Here is a 16294-nt window from a genome sequence, read left to right on the forward strand (position 1 = left end):
GCTGATGAAGAAGGCTTTAAAAGTGTATGTTCCTATACTATGCTGTGCTATATTGTACACGTGTGAGAAGTGGAAACTGGTCAGTTGTCTTCACAGTCATGTGAAGATGCTTTTCAGGCATCAAGGATGTATGTGTTATGCTACCATGTAGGATACAGACAAGTGAGCATGTAAAATAGATTAAAGTTTGTTATCAGTGTAGGCAACAAACAGGGACAATTGGGAAAATTGCACATAGGTAGGAGAATGGGTGTCAGGACTGGAAGGAGCGTAGTTCTCTGTCACCTCACCACATCTTAGACTCCACTTGTTAGAGAAATAAATACGGGAAGCGTGCAAGAAGAGACTTTGTTTAAAGTCTGTACTCTGCAGAGTTAGACTTAAAACATGAACTTATGGGAAATTCCTGATGCGTGATGTTAATGGAACTAGGCACTCTGCTAACACCACTAGATGCTTATGTGATAATTTGCTGTCCTTTTGTGCTGGCCAGCCCATCTCGGAGACTGACTGTAGTGTCCCAAGCAAAGTAGATACTTCAGACTGAGCACCATCTAGAGCAAAATAATAAGAAATTAAATACAAGACAGGCTTCTGACATATTCAGGGTAAAAGCTCTTACTGGCTTGTGAAAGATGAAGGCACTGGCAGTAACCTGCAGCTTCTGAGAACTGACTTAACTCTATCTTACGTGTTCTACAACTTCCCTGAGTTGGACTGCAAAGTTAAACTAGAAGTTGGCCAGGGAGCTCTTTGGCCAAACATTGTGATAAAGGCATGAGGTTGTGCTAAGAAACTGTCAGATATTAAGATTTCCATTTTAACCTGTGAGTTCAGAAACGTAGATGTGAGAAGCGGGAGCTAATTGTGTTCCTTCCCTTCAGGGGTGAAATAAATGCCGGGCAAGGGTAGGCTGGCTATAATTAGAACCACTTACATGGTCAGTAATTTGCAAAATGCCTCTTTCTGGGTAGAAATGGAGCTCCATTTTCTGGGCTAGCAGAAGTGCTGCGAAATTGCAATAGCAGTATTACATGGTGTTGGCATTCGTTAGACCTAATAGTTCTTTGAATGGTTAAATTAGCGTGCACACTTAAAATCGAACCCAAAATTTGGGGCTGAGGGGAAGGGGTGATCTCCTTGTTAGTGGTTATCGGTGCTCAGGTGCTGAACGATAAAATCCTGCCAGTGAATAATTTGATTTTGCAGATGCCTAAGTATCATTCATTCTGTGGTCACAGTATGGACCCCTTGGACGAGCTAACGTATTTAGGCTGTTAACTGACCAGGGAAGATTTTGACAGCAAACTTTTCATCATTTAAATACTTGTTTTCTTTAGGGAATATGTACAGTGAACAGAGAACCGTTGTACCTAGGCATTAGGGCACACATCCTGCATTGATCTGCAGTTTGCACAGCACCAGGGACTGGAGAGGAATTTCACGGAGCTTTAGCTCTGAGCGGTTTGATACCAGTGGAAAAGAAAGGACGATGAGGAATCAGCTCGCCTTAAACTGTGCTGGGTTTCAGGCATGTGATGGCAGTTTGCTGTCTTTTTTTTTTTTTTTTTCCCTTCTGAGCTGTAGCAGCAGACTTCTATGCCGTGCCTGAACACAATCCCTGCATGCGTTCCCTCCCTCTCTGTTTCTCTTGGCTCTTATTAAACTCTACGGCTTCTCTTGTGGGACCTTTCCAATGAGAGAGCGAGCGAGAGAGAAAGGAACACCACTGATTTCTCTACAGTGCAAATTGAGCATGAAATGGGCAGTGTGGAAACGGCTAACAGGGCTACGGAGGCAGATCTTAAATGCTATTCATAGGCACGTTCATCTGAAGAAGCAGCGGCACCAGGAAGAGAGAGTGAACCGAGTGTGGGGAGTTTAATTTGATTTTGCCAGCCTGGAGTTCTTGCATTTCGGAGCTGATGCCTGGAAGGTTTTTTCAATTAGCTGCTGGGAAGCTACGGAGAGACCTGGAACTGTTAGGCCTTGGCTAGGGATCCCATCCATGGAAAGAATAGATCATTGTAGCAGGGGTAAGTAGTACACAGCCTTTCAGAGATCCTCTATACTTGGTATAAGATCCTTTTTGTTTACTGGCACAATATAATAATAATAATGCTAAAATACAAACAGCTGGAAGAATGCCTTAAGGATGGCACCAAATGCTAATGTGACAATAAAGAATGAATCAGATTACGATTTAACAGGCAGTGTTTTCTTTGCAGAATGATCAGATGTAGTTTAAAGGGGGAGTTTATTGCGTTTTTCTGTAGACTGTCTTGCATTACAGATTTTAAAGGTCAGGATAATGCAAACTGTGGCTCTCCTTCCAGAGATTAACCTGTGGCCTTTGGAAAGACTTTCTGCACTGAGGAAGCCAATCTGAAAGCCATATTAATGAGGTATAAGGAATTAACTGGGAGTGGGGCCGGCGAGCATCCCAGTAGTGGTTTCCTACCTCAGCTGAAGTGAATGGCTGTTCAGATACAAGTTTTTAAACTTCTAGTGCATCTTCTGCTAATTAGAGAAATGAGGGGCCGGTAAGAAAAGGAGGGTATTGCACTTGATGGTGCTAGATGTGTTCCAAACTGTTGCTAATAATGCCTAGGATACTTCCTTTGTTATGAGGGTAGGTTTAGCAAAGGTTTCTTTTTAAAATGAAAAGATTTTGTAACTTATTTCCTTTTCTTTGATCTTCCATGCATCTTTCCTTAAAAATAATCCTTGGAATGTAAAGTAATACCTATTGATAAAGAGAATGCATATTGACTCTGAACTTTAACTGGATAATTTTGTAAACCTTTATTACGTGTTTCTTTTTGATGCGGATATGTGTGCATGTGAAACAAAGGTTTGGATAAATCTTTAATCAGGTGCAGGGACACATAATACTCACCTTAGATGCCATGCTGACAGGAACCGTAGAAAAATATACAGTAGACATAAGTTTTGCAAGATTACGTGCATTTTTTCTTTCATAGCCAGTAAATTATTAACTTGACAAAACCAGCATCTGGGCTTTCTAGGAATGGCTTTGTCCACATGCCTACCTCTGAAATTCCTGCCACAGGCAGCTTAGTCCTATTCCAAGCTCTCAATAAGCGGTGCAAACCGGTGCAAAGCATCTACAAGACCCCTGCAAAATAATTATGAGAATTGCTATTGCTCCTTCATTTGGAAATCGTCGCTGTAAGTTTTTAGGACGTGTCGTAACTTCTCCCTTTGTGCTGGCTCAGCTCTCCTTGTCTTTTGTGTAGGAGAGTTGGACTTAAACCACTTCCTATTTCCTGCCTATCTTTGCTCATTGCTTTTCATACGGCCCCCTAAGCCTTTTATCCCTTGCACCCGGATTTGCATATGTGAATAAAGGGAATCTCTTGACATACTTTTTTTTTTTCCCCTCTGTGAGTTGCGTCAGGCTGAGTGGCACATTTCATCTGAGTTTTTGGTTAGTGTGTCAAGTAAGAGCGGGTGATACACTACTTGCTTTACTCAAAAATCTGAGCTTAATATTTGCCCTAAGTCAAAGAAACTGAGAGCTTTTTTGTGATTTATTTATGTGTTTGCGTTTGGCTGAGCAGTCGGAGTAGAGTAAGGAGGGCTGTTTGCATTAGCTGCTTTCAAAATACTGCACAGTTTGCATGGCAGTGCTTCTCGCACACAAAATTCAGCAGCTGTGAGATGTAAATTAATTATTTGGAATCTGTTTGACTTGTGGCTTTTTTCTTACGCTGATTCCTTACAACACACTTCTCTGAGTAGCCGGGTTTTCTTTTTTATCTTTCATATTTTAAAAGCTAGGAATTCATAGGGAACAACTTGATATGCTCTGGAGATCGCGGGGACAAACTCCTAACAAGAACTGCACACCTTAACAAGAGTCAAATCTCAGAAGTTTCAAACAGAGCGAGAAGTTCAAAATCCTCAGCCTGGTCCAGAAATGCTGTTTGCGTGATGCCCTCTAAAAGGCACTTTCCGTAAAGACACTCAAATAGGTGTTCAATCTCTTTTACCTTAAAACCAAATCAAACCCCTCTGCTTGGAGCCTGGTTTATTGTACCTGGAGGTAGCTGTGCCTGGAATTGCTGCAGTGTTTATAATTCTGTTTTGTCAGCAGTGTAACGTTAGTGGGAACGTATACCCTTAGTCATTTAACGCATCCTTGCAATTGATTTTGTTAAGGAAATGTTCCATTTAAGCGATATTGTTTTATGGAAAATTAATTTGAAAGAGGTAACTTGTTTACCTCCGGGTTATTTTCATTTCCTTTTGCCTGCACTACACTTACTGCTTTCTTTCCTGTCCTTGCAAGCCCTGCCGTCTGTACAGCAAGGGACCCTGTACACACATGGGGGCATTGGCAAGGCACTGATCACCGCTTTCCTCCAGCAAGGTTGGCCAGGTATGCTTGGACAGGGTGTCAGTGCTTCAGCACACTCTGTGAAAATACTGAGGCTGTGGAGCAAGACATCGCACATCCTCCTGTGCCTGTCAAAGTGGAATGCTCTGTTTTCTGTGAACAACAAAACAATCATTTAATCAACAACGTGCCATAATAGAGGCTCTGTATTTACTGAAACCAGATGCGTTCATGTCTCTGAGGCTGGGCTTTCCCTGCAGGCTTTCTTAGGAATAGCTGTGGTTTTGATTTCCATCATAGGTGTGCTAGAAAAACTGTCTTTTTCCTTTGTGTTTTATCCCACGGTGTGTCTCTTGGTGGTCAGAAGGAATAGATGGAGTCAGTAACAGATTCTGTTCATTTCTCTCCTAGTTCTTAATCCCTGAAGCCCATGTCTATGCAGCAGAGTACACGGATGTTTTCTCCTGTGCTTCAGGGCTGCTGGAGCCTGGTTGGCGTGGTGTTGGGTATGGCCTAATAAGCTCTCCTGAGGATGAGTTTGCAGAAAGAACACGATTGCCTGCACCCATCCGTACTCTGAGATACGCTCTGGCAGTGATTCCCCAACTGTGGCCACAGTTACTGAACACAGGGACTTTCCATGTTGTCACCATGTGTAACTTATTACCCCATTGTATGTCTGGCAAAAGTACAGGTAAACATTTGTTTGAGAGCCACTGCTTAGTGTCATGTGTCATTGTTGTCTTCGGAAACTCCAGGGACTGGAAGTAGTTTCCCCCATGAGAAAAGGAGAAGAAAATGAGGTCATCGCGGTTGCAAAAAACCATGCAGGAAAGAAATCTGTGAAGCAAATCTGGTAGTAGTTCTGTATTTCTCCCACATCTTCCCAAATTTCGTTACAAGTGAGATAGAGTCTGCTTCATACGAAGGAGCCAGAAAATCCAGGTTTCACCCAACTAAGGTGAAAAGCAGTTTTCAGCCTAGCGACTTTAATCTAAAAAGTTCTCTCACTAACAATGTTTTGGGTCTCATTTATCTTACGGCTGTTACTTCTGTAGCCTGGAATGCATGGAGCGGGGAAGTTTCTTAACGGTCAGTTCCTATAGAGCTTTAAAGACAAAAGACAAACCAGAATTCCAACCAGAAAACCCACAGCTGGCAAATTCAGCTTATGGAGCGTTCCAGGATGTTATGTCCTCTTTGCCAATCATCAAGTGCCTGAGGCACTGCTCTGCATGGAGCCGCATGGAGGGGGTGTTCGTTAGTTTGTTTTTAATAACATCAGATATTTTAACTTCATGAAAACATTCTGTTTTCAAACCCTAAGAAGTTGTTTTTGCCTAATGGAGTCCCTAATGGCTGCATCTAAGAAGTTTTTATGAATATTTCATTGCTTATGAAGATTGACCTTCTTACACATTTAGAGGAAATAAAAGGGTGATACCACATGAGAAAACATTTGCAACTTAATACAGGAAAATCTGGGAAAAGTATCTCTGATACAACACTCTGAGATTTTATCTCAACAAGCTTAGGCATCAAATATACTTGGCTTAAGAATTAAAACAAACTCCAGCAGCATATACATAAGCTGACTGCGTTGGCAGCTCAACCTGGAATCAGGGATTGCAAGTGAGATCTTTCCAAGTCGCGCATTTTTGACTGCGTTGAGAATCAAATTCTGTCAAGGTTACTCCTGATTTCATCTTCAGGGAGGCACGAACTAGCTCCCACTGTGCTTCGTGTCTGAGAGCAGCGTTACAATAGCAGTCTAGCGTGGATGGCGTGGCATGGGGAGGATCCACCCCTCCAAAACTGCATGTGAGACTGGAAAGGGTCGAAGTCATGAGGAACAGCCTTCCATCTCCTCTTGCTGTGTGCAACAGAAGCGTGGCACTGGGCAAGTGTTTTGCCTGGTTTCACATTTATTTTGTATGGCTGACTTAGTTGATTAACATTCCTTAACATGCCTTATCTTTTACCATATGTCTAATTGACCACCTTTAATACTCAGAGTGGAGCTGTCCTGCACCAGTCACTATGGTAAACTGAAAAAACATCAAGTCAGAAGCTGCTGTATGTGCCGTGGAGTCTTTCCTCTTTCCTGGCGTGTAGTTACATGAGCACCCCATCCCCAGTACCGTGTATTGCTGCACCTATGTAAATCCTTCCTGACAAGGGGATGCTTCTGGACCTGCATGTAGGCAAGCATCTAGTGAGCAACATGTTGTAACCCAAGGTGGGATTCATCACAAGAAAACATCATCATCATTCTCAGCTAGAGTAATGTAATGGAAATCAACACCCGCCAGACGGATGCTGATAACTTTAGTCAGTGCTAAAAGTTGTTGTTGAATCTCAGTCCGAAGATGGCTAATGTTTCCACCTAGGTGCTATATATTTTTCTGTCTGCCGTCTGTCGGGGACATTCCTTTGCATTGCGTGAGCAAGGGCAGTGGCCTGCTCTAAAGGCACGCCTCTAGCAAAAACCTGTGAGCAGCAGTGGGAACAGCCTTGGTAACCTTTGCCAGCATTACGTTCTGGAATCAATCTCTAAATCAGATGCCAAATCCAGGAGTAATTAAATCTCATGAGATGCCCCTCTTTTCTGCCATCTTAAAGTGATGCCACTTGCCAGCCCCCTGCGAGAGAGTGCAGGTTGGATGTGTATTTAAAAAGTTGCAGCAGCTAGTCACACCGCAGGAGCTCTGTTTTTCACGTGTTCTGGTCAGCATGGGTGCCCAGCATACTCTCCTCTGTCTTTAAAGTTGTCCTCCGCAGTAGTTTTGATTTGCGAAGGAACTCCAGGAGTGTCACAGCTGTTCTAGCCTCTCTCAGAAGTACCAAGATGCTCAGCGTGCGTGCATGACCTCATTGGAAGCTTATATTAATAACAAAATAACCCAAAGGAGACCTGAACTTGTGCATGTGAGGCACATATGGAACTATTATTACATCCAGTATGATTAAAGCACCTCAAGGATCCTGCTGTGGAGTTAGTATCTGCCCTTTTCTCTAGCTGTGCATATTTATAAACAACAGTAGGATTTATTAGTCTTGAAGGTGAAGCTCAGTTGAAGGGATGCTGACTGCTGAATAATCATGCTTCCACAGGAAAAAATTGTCTCATGTGATTTGCAAGCTTAAAATAGTTCTGAAAGTAACTACAGGCACAATACACATTGACTTAGTGCTTGTACTTGCCTAAAATTCGGCCTTCTGAGTACACCTGCGATTTGATGTGAACTTGTGTCTGCTAGGAAGAGAATTTAAGCCAGCATTTAATTTCACCTTTATCGCTAGTATCCTCCTTACACGTTCCAGTGATGTTTTCTGTTGTACTCTGCTCAATCCATGGGGGAAAACCAGGATATCTTCATGGGAACATTTTGTCTTTTTACTGCAGAGGTGCATTTGAGTTTAATTTCAGCATCCAAGTACAAAGTTGAACTATGCGGTGAACCTCAGTGCCAATATTAGCAAACCTGTATATCCAGAATTAATCTACGCAATGCTTCTACACGGTTGTATCGTACACACTTTACAAAACCGAGATGAAAACTCAGCCGCCCTGGGCGAGCTTTGCTTGCGTCTTTCACCCTGGCGCCGATTATGGCCGAGTGCGGCAGGTCCGCGGTGTTTCATGGGTTGTCTGGAGATAACGTATAATATACCATGCTCTGTGTGGTTCAGACATGCAGCGAGTGATTTTGCCACACTGCGGTTAGCTTGGAGTAGCAATCTGTGTGGCGTTACAGGAGATGCATTTTCTTTTTTGTCTTGTCGAGCTCTGTTTGATGATTATTTTTTTTTAATTTTTTTTTTTTTTTTTGCTGCTCTTGGGTGCCGCTTTTGAGATTTCAAAGGGATGATTTCAAATAGCAATGAAGAAATGGAGTTTCAGATATAAAAATATTCTTTAAACATGTCTTTCTTGTCTTTACTTTCATCATGACTTCAGGATATTTGTGCTTGGGTAAAGAAGCCACTCTGTCGGAAATGTTCTTTTCCTGCTCTGAAGCCACAGTTCAGTATGAAAAGGAGAAAGCAGGAGAAGATGGGGAACTGCGTGGGAGTATAATTAGTACATTTAGCAAGATAAATCTGGAGAGAGGAAAAAAAGGCCAGATAAATACATTTATGCTGGCAGAGTAATTACTTAGAAAATGTTTCCCTGTGCAAAAAGATTTGCCAACCTAAAATTTCAAATATAATAAAATAATAGCTTCAAATATATCAAAAAACAGGTCTTGAAGGTACCCCATGACAAGACAAGCTGATGTAAGTAACGGACTCAGCTAAATGAAGATGAAGTGGTGTTTGAATCGCCAGGCTAATTTGGGAGGTAGTGGAAGTACTTTCTATTAGGAGGCTGGAGCTGAGAGAGATAATAAAAGCTTTTTCTTATAATGCATCTGCATCTCTGAGTTTGGTCAGTGTTAAGGCTTTTAATTTCTTCAGGATTTGTCCCAAGGATATTTGGGCCCTAGAATTTTTTTTTTTTTTTCAATAAAACATAGCCATATTTCACAGGAAAATTAGCCTCATATTTCTTGCTCTTGGCCATTGGACATACTTTTCGCCCGATACATACATTCCAAAGCGATGCATAAAGGTGGCATTTGTCCTGTGGTTTTTCCCTCATCTCATTGCTAAATTGCGCAAACGTCGTAAATTAATGAGAGGACAGACATCAAGGAGACATTAGAAGTGTGGTGGTTTAGAAAGAAAAAAACACAAAAGTCCATTCCTAATACTGTCAGAAAAAATTATCAGATTTAATAGAGGTTTGGAATCTTAATGAGCTTTTGCTGTGGCTGAGTATGAGCGGCAGAAATTTCAGTTGCGTGTGTCTGGCTGCATTCGCCAGGGAGTTAACCTTAAATTCCATCTCGGAAAAACGTAGAAAGATTACCAGGTTTCCTTGGAACAATGACACATCCTCTGCCAGGAAAAGCATCAGCCTTTCCACTGACTTAAAACTCCTGGCGAAAGACACTTCTTCAGCATTCTTGCCGTCTCTTCTCTCCTTGAGATTTCTACAGATGTGCGCTATGTTGGAGATGAAACCTGCTGCAGTTCATGCTTGCCCGTGGGGCTGCTTCGTTGCCATCTGCCCCATCGCATCCTTCCGTGCTCGGGAGCTGGAATCTCCCGTCACCTCTTCCTCCTGCCCGGACCACGGTGCCAGAAGATGCCAGTCGGTCGTGTGGGGTCACGGACAGACAGGTTGTGGCGTAAAGTGAAAGGAGTGGGTCTGCTAATGGGGCTTAATTTGCTTATACTTTATCGCAAACTTGTGATAATTTTAATATTACAAAGCACTGCAGTTTCTCTTAATCTGTAGAGAGCAGCTGTATTCGTTTTATGTATTTAATTACTTTGATTGGCCGTGGAATGCATTTTTCACACGATGAGAACGTGCATTTGCATTGCGTTACACGCAGGTAGGTGCAGCCTGTCCGTTGCTTCACAGCAGGTTGTACGGCAATAATGCATGTATTGCGCTCCGTGCACTGCAAATCAAACAGAATCCCGGGCAGGACCGTCTGTTCAGGAACGCCTTGGTAGCCGCTCCCGCTGTCGAGGGTCAGGGACGGCCATGGTTCTGTCAGCATCTTGGTATGAGATGCCAGAGATGTGTCTGGCAGCTCCGGCTTGGTAACGGATATATGTGATCGTGCTTAGTTTCGCTGGAAAAGCTAGTAATTGCTCCCTGCGGCGATTATGTTCTCATACGGACGCTAAAACTTTCTGCAGGAGGCAGTCACCAGCGTGCAAATGCAGCAGTGCATAAGCTAGGGGCTTTTTGGCTTTCCACTGGCTCCCAATCAGGGCATCGTTTTCAGAGGAATTTAAGTAAGAGCTTGGGAGATGCCGTGTGGAATACTGAAATCGATTCCAAGAGGTTGTAAGAGTTATTCCGCAGGCTTTTGCCTCTCTCCAGAGTGTGGTGTGTCCCAGGTCAGTGTAGGCTCTACACCTCTGACGTGAGATGGTTTCCTGGTCGACTGGTTTACTTGAAGCACAGGTCATGCAGGCAGATTTGGAGTTTGGGAGGAATGATTCTGCTCCTTCTGTTTGGAAACAGATAGGGAGAAGATTTGGAGAGAGAAGGAATCAAGCATCTTTTCCTGGCCTATAGTTCTCATTCTCTGATGAATTATCATCTAATTATTCAATGCCTTCTACATTAAATTCTAACCTTAACTCTGATTCCATTGAGGGGTGGGATTTGCTTTTTTTATTATTTTATTTTCTGTTTTGTTCTTTTTTTTTAATTTTTAAACACTTTTTTAGCTGCAGGTAAGATTTTAAGCTGCAGATAACACCGTGCAAAATGAGTTATGTCATTGGAAGCAAGGCGAGTGAACGGTGTTAGTTATCAAACACATAGGATAGCTTTGCCAAAGCTCTTGTAACCTTTTCTTTAAGTCTGTGCTGTTCTGTGTGCCGGCTCTCCGCCAACGGCTCTGCATTACTCACTTGCTGAGATACGTGTGTGCGAGCGAGATCAAGAACAAGTGTTCACGGCTTCACGAAGCAGAAGTTGAAATAAGTGAGTTTCGTAGACTAATCAAACGTATGCTTCGCCCAAATTATCCCTTCTTCAGGAGAGCTGGTTGATGGAGTTAACATCACTCGGCAAACAAGGGAACCAAGGAAATTAAAGCCAAAGCTCTCTAAAGGAGCTTATTTTGGCATCTGGGGGTCAGAGGCACGGCTAGGAGGAGCAGACACAGCCCCATTGACCTTGCAAAGCAAAGCCAGCTCTTACCTGGTGGGGATTTGGCACTTCAATTCAGTAGCCAACAAGCCTAGTCTTGGCAACGGATTGACGTAGTGTTTTTCCTTGAAATGATTTTTTAAAAGTTTTTGTAGTTTGTAAGAGGAGCACACAAGAATGTGACTGTGTGGTTATAAAGCATACAAATGATTGCATGAATCTCAAAAGTTGCATTTTTCATTACTTTTCTGCCTGTGGTCACACTGACAAGTGAAACACGCTCGTGAAACGGGGCTGCTTAAAAGCTGCCTCTGCTTTAATAAAGTCCTCCCCGCAGTCGCTAGCCCTTGCTTTCTGGATCGCTGTGTGGGGCACGTGGCAGGTCCCGAACGCCTTCCAGACAGGTTCACAGTAGGCTTGAAATTGTGGAGCTCCAGGCAAACGAGTCTTTAAAACGCCGGCTGCTTTGCTCCAAGCGCAGATCTGCCAGAGTTTGATGCGAGGATTATTCTTGGAGGGAGAGCAGGAGGGAGCTTCCAGAGCCACTTCGGAGAGGAGAGACGAGTGTTTGGTTTGTTCTTGTTAACGCCTGTTCTGGAAGATAAATGCACAGGCACAGAATTGTACTCTGAAACTGCTGAGCTTTTGGATAAGGCTTCTGAATGTGCCGTATTGTAACTTATTTACTGTCCTGTTTACTTTGGTTCTGTTTCTCTCTACAAGAGGAGTCACCAATAAATTATCCTCTGTAGGAGACTCCTGTAATCACTGTCTTTATCTGCTAGCTTACTAGAGATGAGCTGCTTTTTCTCAGACAGTGGGAAGACCACATCAACTAGAAGCATTTTTAAGCTAGTCCTGGCTGTATAGAAGATCAATAAAGTCTTGGCTAGCAAGCACTGCTCTTTTTGGCAAAATTGTGTATGAACCAGGTGTGTAGCTTAATTTTGTCTTTCCATTTAGCGGGGTGAAACTATTAGAGTGGATTGATACTGTGAGATCCTGATTGCTTCTTCGGCTGGCCTCCTGCTCTTGGAAATCTTCTGTGCTATTTGGTTTATTATTGTTACCCATCGTTTGGCACATCATTGCGTTAGGAACTACAGCTCTTGCTAGTCGGCTGCGCAAAGCGACGTAGCGTGAACTTGCAGGTAGATGAAGAATTGCCTGCCTGCCTGCTCCAGGATTTAATACGCTTGTCGGTTCTTTCTGAGTGTGTGCAGAAGGGCAGAGGGGAGACTCGCAAACTTGTCTCTAGCTGTGTAAAGATGAATTTGAACGATACCTTGACAATGTTTACAGCACTGCACGGTATCCATACACCTGTTAAAGTGCGATGTGTTCACAGAACCATCTTTAAGGCTTTCTTTGTGTAGCATCAAATGCTACCGCTGAAAAGATTAGGATATCATAAACCTAATTTATGAAGTCAGTCGTATCTACTTGTGCTAGCTAAGCGTACGTATTCCAATAATAAAAGAACCTAACAGAACCTAATGCATCATAATTGTTTATCAGGTTCAGGTAATTTGGCAGCCGTTTTGAATCTGAAAAATGAACATTTCAGATTATATATCAGGCCATATATAAAGTCTGCTGTTTAACGCTTTGATCAGTTACCATAAATGCTATCTACAGATTATTTCAGCTGTCTCAGATGATACTCATGGAAACTCTTACCGGGGTATCCTCGAGACCCTGCTGTCTTTGGTCTGTCCTTTAGGAAGATGGAAATGAATTTCCCGATTTGGAGTCAACCAAATTCTGCTTGTGAGTCGTGTTCAGAGTCCGCTAAAGTCAAGAGAGGCCTTTGCTTTGTGCTCCCTGGATTGCAAATCAGGCCCAGATGCACCTGTACTTTCTAGGATGTTTTGTTTATAAAGGATGCTGCAGGAGGAGAGGCTTTTAAACATCATAAACCCCACGATTTTTGGAAGAGCATTAATGCATGTCACTTAATAGAGCAAAACAAGAAAAATTATGCCAAGTGGGGAACAGGGAGCAGAAGCGAATATTCATCTTCTAGGGTATTTTGCTGCGAGGACAGTTATGTTATAGGATAAAATGGATAGATTTTCCTGTGTAAACAATGCTACTCTCTGTCTCTCAGTAGGCACGAGGCTGGCTGCGGGAAGAGGAACACTCCCTGAGTTAGCTTTTACAACTTTACTCTGAAATAAGACAGTTGCATATATGTAGGGCGATACAATGGATTGAAAATGTCACTTCTCACTACAGTGAGTTTGTCTAAATGGGGACATTCGGGAGCATTAAAGTGGAAACTAACTATGTGGGTGTAAAGTTGGTGAATATAAATCATCAGGTTAGTCCTCGGGTAGGTATGCTCTTTCAAATGAAAAGTTTGCTGTAAGTTAGTCGTCCTACACACATGGACCTCACGCCTACAGATGATTCACTTGCTGTTTCTGGAGAGTTCGTGTGTAGACTTGGCTCGACTTAAGTCCAAACTGGTGTAAATTACTGTGTATGTAAGAGGAAAGGTGATGCAATTCAACCTTTGTCTTAACTTGACCCGTACCTTTTTCCACCCCGCGTTGTGTTGCACAGAATCTGCCCTTGAATATGTTTAGGGAGCTGCTGGGGGTGTGTGTTGGCGATTTCATTGCCTGGCTGCTGGCTTTGCAGGGGAACGGAGCCTGCCGGGGTGGCGCGGAGCCTGCAGTCACGTCCTTTAGCCCTGACACACTTCAGAACGGCAAGGCCTGAAATTTCCTTGTGGGTTGATAGAGGAGGTGTATGTACCCTAAATAAGCACAGGGGACATTAAGGGATGGAAACTTTACTCCCTGAGTAGGAAACCCACGTTCAATAGAACTGGAGCTCCTTGGTACCTGACGGACGTCGAAAATACCTCCAGCCCTGTATTAGCTTTCCTTTACTGCATGCTTTGTTATTTGTTTTTCTTTGACTGCTAGTTAGTTTCAAAACTTAGTAGCATTTTAAACGTGAAATTTGATAGCAAAGAACGATGATAAAGTGGGGGGAACACGCAACACAGAAAGAAATAACGGTTGTATTTAATCACATTAATTGCAGCAGGCTACACGCTGTTACACACATAGAAAAGTCACTCTTACAAATCTTTAAAATTGCCTCTTTCTAGAACGCAGGGTTTTTGGTGGAATTAAGCTCACCACATGAAAGATCCTCCGCAGCAGTTGGAAAGATTTATCTCTGGGACTGTGTTGCACACCAACCTTATGAGGATGTGAGCGTGCATAAAACTCTTTAAAGTTCTCGCTGGAAAGCTTTGCAGAAGCAAGCTCGCTTTGAAGGGAGAGTTTATAGGTGGAACGAGGGGCTGTCCGGAAGCCGAAAAAGAGAGCGTGCTGAGAAAGTGGTGCAGGAGGACCTGCGACAGTGGCCGAGGGAGATGTTTCATGGGTTTTCTAGAGAGGTGATTTAGGACGGAGGAACGATAGCATCCAAGTGGAGGCGATGCTGAGTGGATGGCATCTTCAAGAGCTTGCACGGTGTCTTGAGACTTCCTGTGTCCTTCTAATTATGTAAAGAGCAGCCTCCGCGAAAGGCTCTTAGATGTCCCCAGTTAGGTATAAATTTTTTTTAAACTCCCTTACACTGTTAGGCAACAGTGAAGACTGAAAGTGCAAACTTGATTTCTGATACAAATCCTTTGATGGAAAATTTGTATTTGTTCGCCAAAAAGGACTGCCACAAAGCAGGAGAAAGTTTTATTCGCATAACCAGCAGGAGAGAGTGGTGAGCATTTGCACGCGCTCTCTCTCTTCCTCTAAATACATTTAATGCTGTAAAAATACAATAATTTATAGAAATCCAAAGACTCTTTGGCCCAGAAATCTTTTTAATGAGCTGCAATCCTGTGTACAACCATCAGAAAAGAAATTAGTCTTCAAGAAGTTATGTCTGGTGAAGGAGGAGCCCTGAATTTGTGTGCTCTGCAACTTCATACAGAGAGGAGAGAGATACTGGCAAAATGCAGAGTTTAATTCACTCTGGGTGTCAGAGGTCATTTATATGTAAGTGAATTTTGCCTTACATCTCCCTCTTTCTCGGGAGGTACCTGCCTCTAATCACCTAGTTCTGATTTTCTCCTGCTTACGTTCATGAAAATACAGCAATTTGTGATTTATCTCCTCTTGTTTCTTTCTGCTTTCATTTGTTGTTGGGTTTTTTTGGTCTTAGCTGATCGTGATTTTTTCACAGACTTAAATTTCTCTGTACACATTTTCCAAGAGAGAAAGTGGTGTTCCAAAAGACCTTCGTGTAAAAAGGCCTGGACTCTTCTTCAGCGCTTTCTATTTTTAAGCTGACATCATTTCTACTTAAGAAAGAAAGCGCCTAACTCTTCTGGCAAGTACGGCAGTGCTTTCGCTGTATGATTTAATGTCCATCATACGAGGAGTAAAGACAGCAATGATGGCTCTGTGTGTGCAGAGAGGTTGAGGTACCTCATCCTGTTCCGTGCACCTTTAAGGGAGTGTTCCATGGGTTTCTCTTCCCAGGGCTCTGGACTGGATAAGGATCTCTTTTTCTTTAATAAACCAGCTTTTTGGAAGACATTTCCTTTTTTTATTTGCTTTGCAAACAGTCTTAATTTGCTTATGTTCAGTTTGTAACTTCTGTTTTCAGAGAGTATCAATAAAGGTAAGTCGTTTAAGGACAGGCTATCAAGACTAGTGGGAGTCGCAGGACTAGTAGTAGGACTAGTCAAGGCACTCGGTACGTGTACAGGAATGACATGGTTAAATCCTCACTGCTCTGAGAAAAAGCACATCCTGATGTTGTATTTAATGACTCTGTATGTGATGAATGGTGCCATAAAGCTCTCTGTTGTGGTAAATTGCTTGACAACACTGAAATTAGGAGATATGTTTTATTATCTAATGTCTGCCTGAACATATAAAATAAAAAACGAATTAAATTGGGGGGGGGAGGAATCGCTGTTATCTGATACATGAATATTTATGGAGATATTTTCAGTGAACAATTAATTTTGCAGACTTCTAAGCTAGAGGATTAATCCCTGGCTTGAGCAGTTTGCCTTCTTATGATTGTTTTATTTTTGAACCATATTTTTATTTTTAAACTGTCAGGTGAGGTGCCAAAATCCAATGACATTCGAGGGTCTGTGTAAGCCATGAATGCTGCATATTTTCTATCTGACAACTCCAGACAGACAAGCACTTCCCTGATTCCCTGGT

General features: G+C 42.7%; 1 protein-coding gene across 1 annotated transcript in view; it reads left to right on the forward strand.

Annotated features, from left to right (window-relative positions):
* The window catches only part of ARHGAP32 (Rho GTPase activating protein 32), a 188281-nt gene that overhangs the window by 72218 nt on the left and 99769 nt on the right, over positions 1-16294 (forward strand). The window lies entirely within an intron of this gene.

This window comes from Gavia stellata, chromosome 26 (assembly GCF_030936135.1).
Source record: "Gavia stellata isolate bGavSte3 chromosome 26, bGavSte3.hap2, whole genome shotgun sequence".
NCBI classification, from domain to species: Eukaryota; Metazoa; Chordata; class Aves; order Gaviiformes; family Gaviidae; genus Gavia; species Gavia stellata.